This window comes from Pseudophryne corroboree, chromosome 6, assembly GCF_028390025.1.
Source record: "Pseudophryne corroboree isolate aPseCor3 chromosome 6, aPseCor3.hap2, whole genome shotgun sequence".
NCBI lineage: Eukaryota > Metazoa > Chordata > Amphibia > Anura > Myobatrachidae > Pseudophryne > Pseudophryne corroboree.
In genome coordinates, this window is record NC_086449.1 from 467,749,361 (window position 1) to 467,767,568 (window position 18,208).

At 43.4% G+C, this 18,208-nt stretch overlaps 1 long non-coding RNA gene across 1 annotated transcript in view; it reads right to left on the reverse strand.

Annotated features, from left to right (window-relative positions):
- Positions 1–5,858: 5,858 nt before the first annotated feature.
- The window catches only part of LOC134935372 (uncharacterized), a 136,270-nt gene continuing 123,920 nt past the window's right edge, over positions 5,859–18,208 (reverse strand). Inside the window, exon 3 of the long non-coding RNA XR_010180096.1 lies at positions 5,859–6,252. This is a non-coding gene — a long non-coding RNA (uncharacterized LOC134935372). The remainder of the gene's footprint in view (positions 6,253–18,208) is intronic.

An 18,208-nucleotide genomic window follows, 5' to 3' on the forward strand; every position in this document is an offset into this window, starting at 1 on the left:
GCTAATTATTTGAGTGTATTGAAAAGAACTGTGTGGCATTTCATTATACTGGAGTTTGCTGAAGACTATTTGTGCTGTTCAGGAAATCCATTAGCTGTTTGTAAATATCTACTGAGGAATAATAAGATTTTACTCACCGGTAAATCTATTTCTCGTAGTCCGTAGTGGATGCTGGGACTCCGTAAGGACCATGGGGATTAGCGGCTCCGCAGGAGACTGGGCACAACTAAAGAAAGCTTTAGGACTACCTGGTGTGCACTGGCTCCTCCCACTAAGACCCTCCTCCAGACCTCAGTTAGGATATTGTGCCCGGAAGAGCTGACACAATAAGGAAGGATTTTGAATCCCGGGTAAGACTCATACCAGCCACACCAATCACACCGTATAACTCGTGATACTATACCCAGTTAACAGTATGAAATATAACTGAGCCTCTCAACAGATGGCTCAACAATAACCCTTTAGTTAGGCAATAACTATAAACAAGTATTGCAGACAATCCGCACTTGGGATGGGCGCCCAGCATCCACTACGGACTACGAGAAATAGATTTACCGGTGAGTAAAATCTTATTTTCTCTGACGTCCTAAGTGGATGCTGGGACTCCGTAAGGACCATGGGGATTATACCAAAGCTCCCAAACGGGCCGGAGAGTGCGGATGACTCTGCAGCACCGAATGAGCAAACTCTAGGTCCTCCTGAGCCAGGGTATCAAACTTGTAAACTCTTACAAAAATGTTTTAACCCGACCAAGTAACAGCTCGGCAAAGTTGTAAAGCCGAGACCCCTCGGGCAGCCGCCCAAGAAGAGCCCACTTTTCTCATGGAATGGGCTTTTACAGAATTAGGGTGCGGCAGTCCAGCCGCAGAATGTGCAAGTTGAATCGTGCTACAGATCCAGCGAGCAATCGTCTGCTTAGAAGCAGGAGCACCCAGCTTGTTGGGTGCATACAGGAGAAATAGCGAGTCAGTTTTCCTGACTCCAGCTGTCCTGGAAACATATACTTTTCAGGGCCCTGACTACATCCAGTAACTTGGAATCCTCCAAGTCCCAAGTAGCCGCAGGCACCACAATAGGTTGGTTCACATTAAAAAATTATACCACCTTAGGAAGGAATTGGGAACGAGTCCTCAATTCCGCCTTATCCATATAAAATACAGATAAGGGCTTTTGTATGACAAAGCCGCCAATTCTGATACACGCCTGGCCGACGCCAAGGCCCACAGAATGACCACTTTCCACGTGAGGTATTATAGCTCCACGGATTTAAGTGGCTCAACCCAATGCGACTTCAGGAAATCCAACACCACGTTGAGATCCCACGGTGCCACTGGAGACACAAACGGGGGCTGACTATGCAGCACTCCCTTAACAAAAGTCTGAACTTCAGGCAGTGAAGCCAGTTCAACTTTGGAAGAAAATCGATAGAGCCGAAATCTGGACCTTAATGGAACCCAATTTTAGGCCCATAGTCACCTCTGACTGTAGGAAGTGCAGAAATCGACCTAGCTGAAATTTCTCCTTTGGGGCCTTCCTGGCCTCACAGTACGCAACATATTTCCGCCATATGCGGTGATAATGGTTTGCGTTCACTTCTTTCCTAGCTTCAAATAGCGTAGGGATAACTTCCTCCGGAATTCCCTTTTCCTTCAGGATCCGGCGTTCAACCGCCATGCCGTCAACGCAGCCGCGGTACGTCTTGGAACAGACAGGCCCCCTGCTGCAGCAGGTCCTGTCTGAGCGGCAGAGGCCATGGGTCCTCTGAGATCATTTCTTGGAGTTCTGGTTACCAAGCTCTTCTTGGCCAACCCGGAATAATGAGTATAGTTCTTACTCCTCTCCTTCTTATTATTCTCATTACCCTGGGTAAGAGAGGCAGAGAAGGGAACACATACACCGACTGGTACACCCACGGTGTTACCAGAGCGTCCACAGCTATCGCCTGAGGGTCCTTGACCTGGCGCAATATCTTTGTAACTTTTAGTTGAGGCGGGACGCCATCATGTCCACCTGTGGCCTTTCCCAACGGTGTACAATCATTTGGAAGACTTCTGGATGAAGTCCCCACTCTCCCGGGTGGAGGTTTCTTAGTTGTCCACTCCGGGAATGAACACTGCTGACAGTGATAACACATGATTTTCCGCCCATCGGAGAATCCTTGTGGCTTCTGCCATCGCCATCCTGCTTCTTGTGCCGCCCTGCCGGTTTACATGAGCGACCGCCGTGATGTTGTCTGACAGGATCAGCACCGGCCGGTGTTGAAGCAGGGGTCTAGCCTGACTTAGGGCTTTTTAAATGGCCCTCAGTTCCAGAATATTTATGTGTAGGGAAGTCTCCTGACTTTTCCATAGCCTTGGAAGTTCCTTCCCTGTGTGACTGCCCCCAAGCCTCGAAGGCTGGCATCCGTGGTCACCAGGACCCAGTCCTGTATGCCGAATCTGCGGCCCCCTAGAAGATGAGCACTCTGCAGCCACCACAACAGCGACACCCTGACCCTTGGAGACAGGGTTATCCGCCGATGCATCTGAAGATGCGACCCGGACCACTTGTCCAACAGATCCCACTGGAAAATCCTTGCATGGGACCTGGCGAATGGAATTTCTTCGTAAGAAGTTACCATCTTTCCCAGGGCTCGCGTGCATTGATGCACCGACACCTATATACGTATTAGGAGGTCTCTGTCTAGAGACAACAACTCCTTGGACTTCTCCTCCGGGAGAAACCCTTTTTATCCTGTTCTGTGTCCAGAACCATACCCAGGAACAGTAGACGCGTCGTAGGAACCAGCTGCGACTTTGGAATATTCAGAATCCAGCCGTGCTGTTGTAGCACTTCCCGAGATAGTGCTACTCCGACGAACAACTGCTCCCTGGACCTCGCCTTTATAAGGAGATCGTCCAAGTACGGGATAATTATTTCGGCCATTACCTTGGTAAATACCTCGGTGCCGGGGACAGACCAACGGCAACGTCTGGAATTGGTAATGACAATCCTGTACCACAATATTGAGGTACTCTTGGTGAAGAGGGTAAATAGGGACATGCAGGTAATCATCCTTGATGTCCAGTGATACCATGAAATTCTCCAGGCTTGCAATAATCGCCCTGAGCGATTCCATTTTGAACTTGAACCTTCGTATATAAGTGTTCAAGGCTTTCAATTTTAGAATGGGTCTCACCGAACCATCTGGTTTCGGTACCACAACATTTTGGAATAGTAACCCCGGCCTTGTTGAAGGAGGGGTACCTTGCTTTCACCTGCTGGAAGTACAGCTTGTGAATTGCCGCCAGTACTACCTTTCTCCGAGGGCAGCCGGCAAGGCTGATGTGAGGTCCCTGTGATACTATTTGCAGAACCTAGAGATCCACCTGTGGGCAAGCCCACTGGTCCCTGAAGTTCCCGAGACGCGCCCCTACCGCACCTGTCTCCACCTGTGGAGCCCCAGCGTCATGCGGTGGACTCAGAGGAAGCGGGGGAAGATTTTTGATCCTGGGAACTGGCTGCTGGTGCAGCTTTTTTCCTTCTTCCCTCGTCTCTGTGCAGAAAGGAAGCGCCTTTGACCCGCTTGCTTTTCTGAAGCCGAAAGGACTGTACCTGAAAATACGGTGCTTTCTTAGGCTGTGAGGAAACCTGAGGTAAAAAATTTTCTTCCCAGCTGTTGCTGTGGATACGAGGTCCCAGAGACCATCCCCAAACAATTCCTCACCCTTATAAGGTAGAATCTCCATGTGCCTTTTACAGGCAGCATCACCTGTCCACTGCCGGGTTTCTAATACCCTCCTGGCAGAATGGACATTGCATTAATTCTGGATGCCAGCCGGCAAATATCCCTCTGTGCATCCTTTATATATAAGACAACGTCTTAAATATGCTCAATGTTAGCAAAATATTATCCCTGTCTTAGCGTATTAATATTATCTGACAGGGTATCAGACCACGCTGCAGCAGCCCTATTTATGCTGAGGCAATTGCAGGTCTCAGTATATAACCTGAGTGTGTAAATACAGACTTCAGGATCGCCTCCTGCTTTTTATCAGCAGGTTCCTTCAAGGTGGCCGTATCCTAAGACGGCAGTGCCACCTTTTGACAAACGTGTGAGCGCCTTATCCACCCTAAGGGATATCTCCCAACGTGACCTATCCTCTGGCGGGAAAGGGTACGCCATCAGTAACTTTTTAGAAATTACCAGTTTCTTATCGGGGGAAACCACGCTTCTTTACACACTTCATTCATTCATCTGATGGGGGAACAAAACACTGGCTGCTTTTTCTCCCCAAAAATAAAACCCCTTTTATGTGGTACTTGGGTTCATGTCAGAAAATGCGTAACACATTTTTCATTGCTGAGATCATGTAACGGATGTTCCTAGTGGATTGTGTATATGTCTCAACCTCGTCGCCACTGGAGTCAGACTCCGTGTCGACATCTGTGTCTGCCATCTGAGGTAACGGGCGTTTTTTGAGCCCCTGATGGCCTTTGAGACACCTGGGCAGGCGCGGGCTGAGAAGCCGGCTGTCCCACAGCTGTTACGTCATCCAGCCTTTTATGTAAGGAGTTGACACTGTCGGTTAATACCTTCCACCTATCCATCCACTCTGGTGTCGGCCCCACAGGGGGCGACATCCCATTTATCGGCCTCTGCTCCGCCTCCACGTAACCTTCCTCATCCAACATGTCGACACAGCCGTACCGACACACCGCACACACACAGGGAATGCTCTGACTGAGGACAGGACCCCACAAAGTCCTTTGGGGAGACAGAGAGAGAGTATGCCAGCACACACCAGAGCGCTATATAATGCAGGGATTAACACTATAACTGAGTGATTTTTCCCCAAATAGCTGCTTGTATACATATATTGCGCCTAAATTTAGTGCCCCCCCTCTCTTTTTAACCCTTTGAGCCTGAAAACTACAGGGGAGAGCCTGGGGAGCTGTCTTCCAGCTGCACTGTGAAGAGAAAATGGCGCCAGTGTGCTGAGGGAGAAGCCCCGCCCCTTTTTCAACTGACTTTCTCCCGCTTTTTCTGGAATACTGGCAGGGGTAATTTTACATCTATATAGCCTCTAGGACTATATATGATGTAGATTTGCCAGCCAAGGTGTCATATATTGCCCTCAGGGCGCCCCCCCCAGCGCCCTGCACCCATCAGTGACCGGAGTGTGAGGTGTACATGAGGAGCAATGGCGCACAGCTGCAGTGCTGTGCGCTACCTTGGTGAAGACCGAAGTCTTCTGCCGCCGATTTTCCGGACTCTTCATGCTTCTGGCTCTGTAAGGGGGACGGCGGCGCGGCTCTGGGAACGAACACCAAGGTCGGGTCCTGCGGTCGATCCCTCTGGAGCTAATGGTGTCCAGTAGCCTAAGAAGCCCAAACTACCACCTGTTAGGTAGGTTTGCTTCTTCTCCCCTTAGTCCCTCGCTGCAGTGAGTCTGTTGCCAGTAGATCTCACTGTAAAATAAAAAAACCTAAATATACTTTCTTTCTAGGAGCTCAGGAGAGCCCCTAGTGTGCATCCAGCTCAGCCGGGCACAAGAATCTAACTGAGGTCTGGAGGAGGGTCTTAGTGGGAGGAGCCAGTGCACACCAGGTAGTCCTAAAGCTTTCTTTAGTTGTGCCCAGTCTCCTGCGGAGCCGCTAATCCCCATGGTCCTTACGGAGTCCCAGCATCCACTTAGGACGTCAGAGAAATACTAGTGCTGTTGAAAAGGACTGTGCAGAATTTTTTTTAAATGGATAAACTTAAGCATGCAGAAAAACTTTTACTTCTTATAAATTCTTTATTTTGGAATATTCTTAATTGAGAGAATTGTCCAGTAAACATTTAAGGAATAAACTTTTGCTGTTTGAAAGAACTGTGAAATATTTCTATACAAGACATTTACCTATGCATGCACATTTTGGAAAAGGCTTGCATTGTTTGAGAGAATTGTCCAGCAAAACATTTATTAGTGCTATTTGGAAAACTGGTGAGCATACTCTTCAGTGAAGGTTGCTTGTACTATACTGAAGATCTGACCTACTGTTTTCTGTATATAGTTTTAGACTCTGCGGTGTCCAGTTCCATTTAAATATATGTGTCTATGATCTTGAGTTTTCATTACTTACAGAAGAGAACTGGTGACTGAAAGGTACCAGTGAATGAGAAAGGAGGCTGTTATAGGTGAAGTACTTGGCAAGTGGGTGCTGTAGGCTAATGGTCAAGTTAGGCCACACCATCATCATGTCCCTTGTTTCTGGCCAGCAGGGTGCCTGGAAACAATAAAAATGAGTACAATGGAACTTGACAACGCATATGTCTCTCTTCAATTATGTCTAGCTCTGACATTTTTAAAATTGTATTAGGCACCACCTCCCATTTGGCTTCTGGTAATCTATTAGACCTTAGGATAAAATTACCCCCTGGTTTATGATTATGTCATGCTTAATGACTGTTGTTATACCAGGTATTTCAGAAAACAAATGTTAATTTCTTGCAAGAAATTATTTAAACTCAAACTTGAATAGATGAGAGTGCTTTGACTGTTGTTACTTTGGGAAACCAAAGTCACTGAGGTTACTGGTGGTACCAGGGTGGCTGATAGAGCTACTCTATCTTTCCAAGGTTTTATCAGATTTTCTGACTTTCTTTTCCAGGGCTGGTACGCTTTATAATTAACCTCACCCATTTTAACTCTGATTTCAAATGGTCCCTGCCACTTTGCCAGAAATGTACATTCTGCCATTTTGTTTAGTGTTTTAGTAAACCTGTCTGCTGAATTCAGTAGCAGTTCTGATAACAAACAGTATAAGAGGTAAAGAAGATTCTCAGTTAACCTTTGCCAGCTTTTTCTTAATTATGGCATTATCTTTCTCACCCTCAAAGGCGATAGTAAGGCAATTATTTCTCTACCCCTATAATCTTAAAATTTTCTTGAATACTACTTCTCTAAAGCTGGTACCATGGTCAGATGGTATTACCTGTCATACCTACACACAAACTCCTGCATTATATTCTTGACAATCACTAAAGATGTTCACTCACACCAATACATACTGCAGCATTCTCATTTTAGGGAGACGATAAATTCAATATGCAGTATTTGAAAAGGCTTCTGTGCGTGGCATACATGAGGATTGGGTTTTGGCATACCTGCTCTCATTGACCTTTAAACAAGTGATGCAGTTAGTATAGTATTTTGCAGCAAAGTAGGAGAAGCCTGGGGAAACCCAATTTACATTTATAAAATTAATCACATTATTTTTTTAAATATGTATTAAACCATGAGACAGTTCTGTTAGTTCATTTAGCAGGGTTTTTATTGTCTGTACTACGCCAAAGCTCTTAGATATGTGTGGCACAGCCTTCTTTTTCAAACTGTTAGATTTCCTGTGGAGAACAAACTGTTTGCTTACAAAGAAATACAGATTTCTCATCTACTTTTTCTCTGCGTGATCTGTTGTTTCATTGAGTTACTTTATCAAGGCCTGTTACATATGCCTACTAGGTTGGGTAGAATATCCCGGTGCACGGGATGCCAGCGCTCAGAATACCAACACTGGCATCCTGAAGATGAAGATCCCAACAGGAATAAGTTAATCATAACCCTCCATGACTGCAACCTAACCCTAACCTCCCGCATGAGTGTCTAGCCCTAACCTCCCTGGTAAGTGCCTAAGCCTAACCTTCCACACCATGCTGCCTAAACCTAGCCCTCCTCCCATAGTGCCTAAACCTATACCTCCACCAGTGGTGCCTAACCCTAGCCCCCCCTTCCCTGTTTGTAGCCTAACCGTAACCCTATCCCCCCACCTCCCCTGCAGCCTAATCTATCCCCTGTATACTTACCATCAGTATCCTGGCTGTCGGGATTCTGGTGTTGGGATACTGAGGTTTTCTGTATTCTGGCGTTTGGGTTCTGTCAAGTGTTGGGATTCCGGATTCTGGACGCCGGGATCCCAACAGTTGGGATATTAAACAGATGCTTGCTATTTGTTTTGGCAGCCGTAATACTTCTGTGCTGGTTAGGTCAGCAATTTGGCATAGTATGGAGACTGAAGTATTTTTGCCTTCAATATCTAATAATCAGTGATGGGGGTGGTACACACCTAATCTCTTAGAAATGTAATAAAGAATATAAAACGTAATTTGTAGTATTTTTCATCACAGAATTGTGAATATGCTTGTTGAGATTATGGGAATATTGGGGGCATATTGCAAGTTATGTCCTTTTGATGTTACAGTTTTAGGGGGTATCCAATTAGAGGTGAATGAAAAATGGATATTTTTCCCGATTTTCCCGATGTTTCACCCAGATTTTTTTACAGGCTATCCAATTTGGTCTCATGTTCAAAAGAAGGGGCTGTTTCCGGGTATTTGGTTTCACCTGCCTGAGGCAGGTAAAATAAAATCCCTGATAAACCGCGCCTCGAGACAGTTTACCGGGGCTAATAGGATAGCCCCTGGTGGGTCAATTATCACGGTAATTAACCATGGCTAATTGGATACCCCCCATAACGTCATTGAGGAACCCTTAGAGGGAACTTGTGTAGTTTCATTAGCATGTTTCTTCAATTAAGGTATAACGTGAGCATAAAAAGCAAATACCTGGAGGGGATATTGGAAACATAAGGCGTTGCTTACGTCTGCATATAGAGTGTTTGAAGATGCTTAGCTGGCACCACTACTGCAGGGAATTCAATAGCTGTCTGACCAAAAAGATGTGACTGAACATATTGTAAGCAGGGATCAAAGCCATTACCATTATCTAATGGTTTTTGACTAAAAAAATATATATTTCTTTCACAACTAGGGGTTTCCAGAGTCATAGAAATATACATGAAGTCTGTATGCTAACCTGGTGTGTCTTGAGAGTCTTTAGGATTTATGCTTTGGGAGAAATTAGATATTATTTACCCAATCACACATCCTAGAGCACTCTTGTTTACATACATTTTATTGCTTAAATAATAGAGATTAATGTGTACATCCCAATTTCATCTGGCTACAACACACATTAGGTACAGTTATTTTTACTTAGGTTAAAAGTTTTGTGGGCGATTTTAGCATTTAACCTGAGTTATGTACCAGCGAGTCAGTCATCAGGGACTAGGTCATGGCATCACTATGGGGGGAGTTCCCACATCCGCATTTGTGTTTTTACTTTGTCCATTCATAACTAGACCTACCTATTGATAGGAGTCTATTACAGGGCCGGTTCTACACCCTTTGGCGCCCCGGGCAGAAAATGGGGGCATGGCTTCATACAGGGGGCATGGTCAGTTACGCCCCCTGTAAAGTGGAGTAGCGCCGCTGAAAGAAAAAAAAAATACTTACTATCCCCGCTCCCGACCGCTGCAGATCTCCGCCGGCGCCGCTTCTTTCCTCGGATGACAGACACTAGAGGTCAATTATGACCCCTAGCGACTGTCAGTCCCACAATGCTGTGCGGTGCGCGATGACGTCATTGCGCACCGCACAGCAAAGGTCCTCTACACAAAGGAAACTAGACGCGTAGCGTCTAGTTTCCCTTCACAGCGGGGGACAGCGGGACCAGCGGGGGACACAGCGGGCAGCGGGGGGCACAGAGTAGCGGATCTTGCCATGGTGCGGCGCCCTCCGGAAGGCAGCGCCCCGGGCAAAAGTCCTGCTTGCCCGTGGCAAGATCCGCTACTGAGTCTATATTATGTTGTACAGAGCTGTTTTAAGAAATTGTACAGTTTTACACTATGGAAGCTTCTTTTGATTTACATGTGTAAACCGGAGCTGAACATCCTGAAAAGTGAGTGTGTCTGAGGACTGACTAAATATTGGATATATTCCGCTTCCTATGCTGATTTTGTCTACTTTCTGGGTAGACAATATATTGGGGTACGAGTTTCTCCTTTGTATTTGTTAAGAACTGTTTTATTAACAGAGTTACACTATTATGGTATATTTGTTCCCTTTGAGGTACTGAAGAATTATCCTGAGGGAATATAAGAACAGTGACCTATATCATAAGTATTGTGTGCGCTTTGAGTGTGGTGGTTCCTTTGTTTGCACTATTGATGGAGGGGAGATAACTAGGAGTCGCAGAGGCTACGGACTGGCCGGAACACAGAGGTTAGTATCTGACTTCTTTTTCTCACACTGCAGGGTTTTCAGAGCAGAGTGCATATACCAGCTGTAATCCAAATTGGGTACGAGGTCTGCAAGGTTTTTTTTGCGAGCAAAACACTAGATACCTCCTTCAGAGTATGTTTTTTCCATTGGTGGTAGCAGATAAGACGGGTGTATGGTATAACGGGCAGAGTGGTAGAATACTAATTGTGAATAGTATATTAGGCTCTGCTGTCACTACATCGGGACTTGGGGATCTGTGCATTCGCAGTCCTGATGCTAGTGTATGTAGTGCCAGTCAGCATGTTACAGTTATTGGCTGTAGATGTCCCTGACAATGCTATTTGTCGTGTTTTTCTTTACAACTTCGAGAACAGAAAAAAACATAATGAAGCATCACATTTTGAATATAATTTATTTTAGGAGGCGAAAATCATAGCTGTAGTAAAAATGCCCAGTTTGGTCTGTGTTTTAATCTGAGCCATTCTAAAATTAGTCTTTCATCAGGTATATGCAACAATATACTATCTGAATGGGAAAAACATACTTTTGTCATCACAAACTATTTTGCAAAAAAATATTCTTTTTTTCAGTCATTCGATACTGCCTGCCATCCTTCTGTTTCACTTTCAGTGCACATTCAAAACCTGTTTTAACCCCACCAGATCCAATATATACTGTAGTCGCTTCTCAGCTCTGTCAAAAACCATTTGCACATACCATTTTCAAAACACTTACTTAAAACTTCATTTTAATCCCAAAAAGCATGATTATTTTGGAAATTGTTGCATTTTAACTTTTATTAGTTTTTTTATAACCAGATTTAATATTGTTAAGTACATCTGAAGCGTAATGAAGTAATTACAAAAGGTTGTATGTGAACTATTGACAACACATGTTTAAGAATAAAAAAAACTGCTCTCCCTGGTCTATTTCTGTTTCTACCTCCCCTTTTATGATTGTCCAGTCATATCTAAAAACTACAAAAACTATAGCAAAATTATTTAACTTTACAAGTTCCACTGTGTTTTACAGTCTAGCTGTTTATTGTGGTCAATTTTTTTTTTCGTTTTCTTGTAAAAACTTACCTTATTCTTTTCAGCATTCCTTTAAAATTAACGGAAAACATGGTACAATACAAAGTTAAATAGAGTTGTCTAATTGTAATGATATTTACATCCTTGCAGCTTTTTAAGCACTATGTAGGTTTTAATATGACGCCCACTGTACAAATTAAGAAGTGTTTGTAAGATTGCAGTTTAATCAGTTCTTTAATTCACCTCTGTGCTTGGAGTTTAATATAGTAGGTGCTGGATGAGTGCCTGTTGAAGTCACTGAAAACGTGGTTTTATTATCATGGTTTTATTATCTGTGTTCATTTGTCTACTAACACAGTGCCTGTGTGTCAAGTATGATGAACAGAGTAAGAGTTCATCTACACACTGAATGAGTGTAGATTCATGTGGAGGCATAAAATTAGTCAAATTGTTCTGTAATACTTGACTAGTTAGAGGGGGATTTAGAAATACAACTCCCCCCCCCCCCTCCCGCCGCCCCTCCCCGGAGCAATCTGGTAGACAACTAGGCTGTAACTAAGGTGGTGTGACTGATGCCATCACATAGATCACTGTTGCCCTGTGGGCAGAATCGACCACCGCCATGATCTGTAAATGCCATGCCTTGCTTACGTACCTGGAATTTATTTACAAACTGAATCAAACATTGACTGTGGAAACCACCTATCGACATCTTCCATTGCAAACAACCCCTTTCCTCTCCACCCAGTCCCCTTACCCCTGTTGGTACTTAGTGCCTGTTATTGTCCCCTATGTTGTTTGTATGTTATATGTGTGGCACCCACATATGCATAGCACATAACACACTGCTAACAGTACTGTGTGGCATAATGTGTAAGGTTTACTACTATTGTGTGGCATAATGTGCAAGAGGCACTACTACTGTGGCGTAACATGTGAGGGGCACTATTACTGTGTGGCATAACATGTAAGGAGCACTACTACTGTGTGGTATAATTTGAATTGTGGGGTACTATTGAGTGGCTATGCCCCTTCCCCCATGAGACCATATCCTCTTTTAAATAAAAAATAGGGGGTAGTGGCAACAATGATCTTCCTGGCACATGGCACCAAAATGCCTAGTTATGGCTCTGCTGTTCACAGTAGATTGTTCTTTCCTCCTGTAAGTGAAGGCAAACTGCTATTGACGGTCAGCATGAATGGGATTTCAGAGAGAAAATGGCAAAGACCCATGACGGTGAAATGAGTGCACGTTCTGTTCTGTTTGGTTTCAATGCAACCTTTACAGGCTCAACAAAATCCATAATACCTATATCCACAGGGGATGTGGCACATAGTTCTGTGACAGCATATTTCGAATTTTGGGGTCTAAATTAGAAGGAGTGTGAACTTCTTGCATATGTGCAAGAAATGTGGCTGATCAATGAAGTAAATCCTGAATACATACCGAATCTCATCGGTCGGGAGATTGATGGTCCGCGCGGGGGGGGGGGGGGGGGATGGTGAAAGCTAGGGATAACCCCCCGGTGCCTAACCCTATCCTCCCCAAGTGCCTGACCCCAAGCCCTCCCAAGTTCTAAACCTAACACGTACCCCAATACTCACCTTTGGGATATCGGCTGTTGTTATACGGCACTGGTCTCCTGGGTGGTGTTCGGATTTCTACATCGGTCACATGACCGCCGGCATCATGACATCCTGGATGCTAAATGCATCCTGTAAATCCTTAGCCCTCTGTAATTCCCCCCCCCTCCCCCCCAAACATTACAGTTTAGTACACATACTGTAGAAGGTCACAGCCCTATGTCAAGTAGGGAATGGTACGGAGTTCCTTCTATACATTCTTTTAATCTGAACTGTGGGGTCTGTTCTTTGACAAGGGATCATAAGGAAAATGGGAATAGGAATAGGAATTAATCTGGTTACAGTACTCTTGGAAACTGGTTCTCACATGTGGACCATTGAGGTCAGCTCCTGAGTAGGGAAAGGATCCGTTGGCGGTAAGCTAGATGTACTAGCACTGGCGTTTTGCCGCATTGAGATCAGCGAGTGCACCTGTCAGGGAAGCACCCGGACATGACCAAACAGCAGCGCGGCTGCACCTGTATGTAATCGAGCTCCCTACGAACAGCCCAGAGAAGGAACGGGCTTGATCTACTACGGCTGGCCAGCCAACAGGTGACTTTAAAATTCATTTAGGTGTATGCACGCTGCATTTTTAGTTACAGTGTACCTAAGGACATGATCAATGGGGCATAATTTCATTAATTTCCCCACTATCCGGATATAATCTATTCGCTCCTATTCCATCAGTAGGTGGAAAGGTAAGTGTTACAAAAGCACTAATCAAAGAAGGATTCATTGCTACCAAACTTTCCTAAGGACTTTGCTATTCTGTACCGCAGACGGATACAAAGAAAGCCTACTATATTTAATTCAGGAGTGGAGAAGCCATTTGATTTATACTAATATTAACAATAATTGTCAGTTTCCAAAGAAACTCGAGGTCTATGTGTATATTTTTATATTTTTTTAAATGAATACTCAACTGTAACATTCCCCTTTTTGTTGCTTGACACATGGCGAAACTAAAGGTGGGCATACAATATACTATTACAGATAATCTGTGGTTGGAATGAAAACCTGGTAATGGATGAGAGCACCTGATAATCAACCATTTGCTACAAAACACTGGAAAATGGACAAAACCTGTTGCTTATACAAATTGGTTAAATCCCGGACAGGTTTTGTCCCAGTGTTTGGGAGCAAATGGTCAATAGTCAGTTGCTCTCATCCATAACCAGGTTTTCATTCAAACCACAGATTATCTGTCAGATAATTGTAAAGTGTATGCCTAGTTTAACTATTATAGAAACCACATCTGCAATTCCAGAATCTTCTAAGGATAATCAAGGGTAAGGGAGGCCAATCCTGGGCTGTCTCCCAGCCCCCGTAGCCCTCTATCCAGCCCATCAGATATATCTCATGGTACAATTGTATGCCATACGATATATTGCATGCGATGCATAGCGGCTTGATCAATAGCATGCGATATATCTTTTGCAAAAATAGCACAAAAGTACCAAATCATATGGAATCACTCCCGGGAAGGGTATATGTATGGGGCCCTTGAGAATTGAAAACTAAAGTTTTTCATTTCACAATTTTTTAATGATGAATATGCCCTTAAATCGCACAAAAATGACATACAGTATAATGTGGTTCCAGCAGTATTTTAGAAGAAAAACACCAACGTTGAGCTAATAAAGTGCGTGGACCTAAAGTAGAAGAAGATTAGATTTTTAAAATTTTTACGGTTTCAGCTAATGCACATTTTCTCGACCATCCAGTAAAACTAGGAACAGTTTAATTTTATAGATGTATTTCCAAACACTATGCAGAGGCAGTAAGTAGGTCCACTGCAGTTTATAAATTGGGTAAAGCAGGGACCAAATATTCTGTTTATCTGCAACATGACATAAAGGAAAATGTTAGAATATGTAACCCTGTATACTCGGTATGGAAAATTTCTATGAACTGTCACAGGAGAGTTTGTCCAGGATGAGGGAATTACAGATGTGAGCATGCAGACAAGTTTCATCTATGTAGCCAACTTCCCAAGGTGTGATTGAAATACAAAAATGTTTACTATGTATGATAAAGAACAGAACAATGAAAGAATACTGTACATGTTAGAAAAAAATAAATAAAGAACAAGATTAACACAGAGCATGGAACTAATACTGACAAGCACAAGAATTCCAGCTAGGATGCAGAACAGTCCAGGGTACATGGTGGATGAGAAAAGGCTCAGAATAACAGGATAAGGGCACAGGATAATCTGAAGAAAGAAGAGTCAGATACCCCAAACTAGGTAAGTATCTTGATGACGTCCAATTAGCAGGACCCCGCCAGTCATACAGGAATGATTTATAACTGAATAATGAAGCTGAGGATACAGCGTACTAGGAATATACCAGCTACTCAGAATTTTACTGTTTCTAAGGATATGGTCAAGTTGACTAAGAAGGTGACCATGCAAGACATGGAGCTTCCAGGAAGCATGGAATATATAGGCCGTGATTTCTCAAGCCTTGGAGAGTGATATACTGCACAGTGATAAAGTATCAACCAATCAGCTCTTAACTGCCATGTTACAGGCTGTGTTTGAAAAATGACAGGTAATAGCTGATTGGTTGGTACTTTATCACTGTGTAATTTATCACTCTCCAAGGCTTGATAAATCTGGGCCAGTCTGAGATGAGTAGCAGTCGGTATATTTATTGAAAATTTGTATTTAGTCGCATCTCAGACACAGTAAACAAGCCTCTCACAGTATTCTAGAGACAGTGGGCTGCTTTAACAGCATTTACAAATCCAAATCAGGGCCTATGTGAAAATTGGAATAATTTTCATTAATTTAGATTCAACTCAAGTCAGAGGCCCAGGGCCAGAAATTTAAGTGGAGAGTTTGAGGCAGCTGTTAAAAATAAAAAAGGTGGAAAAAAACTCATGGGCTTGATGGATTTTTAGTCACCTACTATAATACTTTAACAAATGTTTAACTCTTCCATCTCTGTAATAACTTCTGCAGAATTCTGAAAGGCATATTGGAGGCTACAATTCCATTCATCCATAAAAGTAGGAAGAACACTAATTCATGAGATAGCTATAGACCTATACCATAGCTTAATAATGGTGTTAAACTTATTCTAATTTATTAGCAACTAGATAGATTAAGGTGCTTCCAAAGAGTTTCATTGCTGCTTTGTGGGTTTTGATGCTGTATGGGACAAACCACACAGAACATTAGATCTAATACATACAATGAACAAGCCCAAGACCATGTCTCTCCTCTCTCATCACACAGAAAAATCAGTCAATAGGATATTTTCATATTTCCACAATTTGGAGAATTTGGTATAGTGGGTAAAATCCTAAATGGTATTAAAGAACTGTACTCAAGCACTTTAGCTAAAGTCTACAGTAGATTCATAGAGGAACCTCAAGCTATGTTAATTTTGGTAGTGGAAAATGTCAGGAATGCCCACTTTCTCCTTTCAAATTTGCATCACCCATAGAGAGATTAGTAAATCTGATTCAGTTAAAGCAAGATATTCAGGTTATAGAAATTGAGGGAAGAAATATATATGTTCACTCTATGCAATGTATTGAACATATTCTGCTGCCTTAAACATCTATAGGCCAACCTGAAACAGCTAGGTAATGCAAATTGAAACATCTCCTTCTGATGTACTTTCTTTAGTTTTGAAATGTATAGACCCAGTTGTTAGATATGTGATATGCGTTGCTTGTTTGTTTAAGGTAATTTATTGCTTGGCATTCTAGGGGGAGGGGAGTGGTTGTAGATTACAATTATTGGGATCACATGCAGTATAAATGTATTAAAGTTCTATCCTGTACGCTGAGCATATATTTTCGAAGTGTGTATATTTATCAAAGCATTCAACCAAGGTGAAACAGATGGGAAACAGAAGAAGACAAATCTATAAAAATAAAAATAAAAAACCCAGAAAACTGAAGAACTCATTTTAAAAAAACAAATGTGAGTTCACTTACTCTTCATATCATTCACCTCCTGATTATTTAATCTGATTAAATAACACTGAACTACCTGGCTTAGACATTTAAAAAACATCCAATTTACCCACACATACTTTTATTTGTAGTTTTTTTATGCATAGCTTTACCACTGCAATTTGACCTACAAACACTTAAAAGTCATGTCTGAATAACCATACCTTTTTTATACTCACTTACATCCACTCATTTCTTACAGTCCAAATCAATTTCTGCACCCATATGCTTTTGTTTAACTTCAAACTAAATTTACACCTATTGAGCTAACACTGCTTTTCTCACCTTCATTTCTGCAATTCTTCTGCTCTGATTCCCTTACAGCCTCTACTCCTAGTTCCAGTTTCCCTCCACCTACTGTATTTACCTTCTGCACACTATGTCCAGGTTTTCTTCTACTCCCACCATCACTCAGTGTCTACCTAATTATTTATCTTGCCCCCTGTTCCCACCTTTACCCTTCCCTCCTAGTCTCCTACACATCCTCTCCCCCTCCTCTGTCTCCCCTCCACCCTCTGTTTCCTTTCCCCTCCTCTCCTGTTACCCCACTTTCATTCACCTCTGCCCCACCATGGTCCTACTACCCCACCACTCAGCCCTGTTCCCTCACTCCTCTCCCTGTTATCTCGTCACACCCCCATCCACATCACACTGAACTCCTTCCCTGCTCACCTCCTGCAGTTCCCCATCGTAGCTAAGGCACCCACACCATCACTACTCTTACATCATCCATGCCCTTCAAGTTAATCTCAACTCAACACTACAGCAACCCTGATAATATCATTCACATCTCTCCCAAAAACTCATATATCATATCTTGTGCCCTCTGGAATGCCAGATCTGTTTGTAACAAACTGGTCCCCACTCATGACCTTTTCATCTCCAACTCCCTGCATTTATGAACCATCACTGAAACCTGGATTACTCCCCCTGACACTACTTGTCCTGCTGCTCTCCCTGCTGGGGGCCTCACATTCACACACACTCCCGGTCTGGGGGTTGCAATGGTGGTGGTGTTGGGGTCCTTTTACCCTCTAGTTAATCCTATCAAGTCATATCACCAGAACTGTCCCTTACATTCTATACATTTGAGGTCCATGCTATACACCTCTTCTAACCTGTCCAGCTTAGAGTAGATGTTTATTTACTGCCCCCCTGGCATTGCCTCCAAATTCCTCAACAACTTTGCTTCCTGGCTCACTCACTTCTTCTCTTCTGACATTCCATCCATTCCCCTAGGCATTTTTTACAACATCCCTATCGATATCCCCACAAAATCCCCTACCTCTAAACACCTTAACCTCACATCTTCACTTGGTCTCTCCCAGTGGACCTCCCCACCCTCCCATGTGAATTGGAACTCAACTGGATCTGGTCTTCACTCACTGTTGTGATATTTCTGATTTCTCCAGCTCCCCATTTCTCCTCTCTGACCGCCACCTGCTCTACTTTAACTTATTTCTCACTGCTTTCCAATCCCGACCTCCAAAGA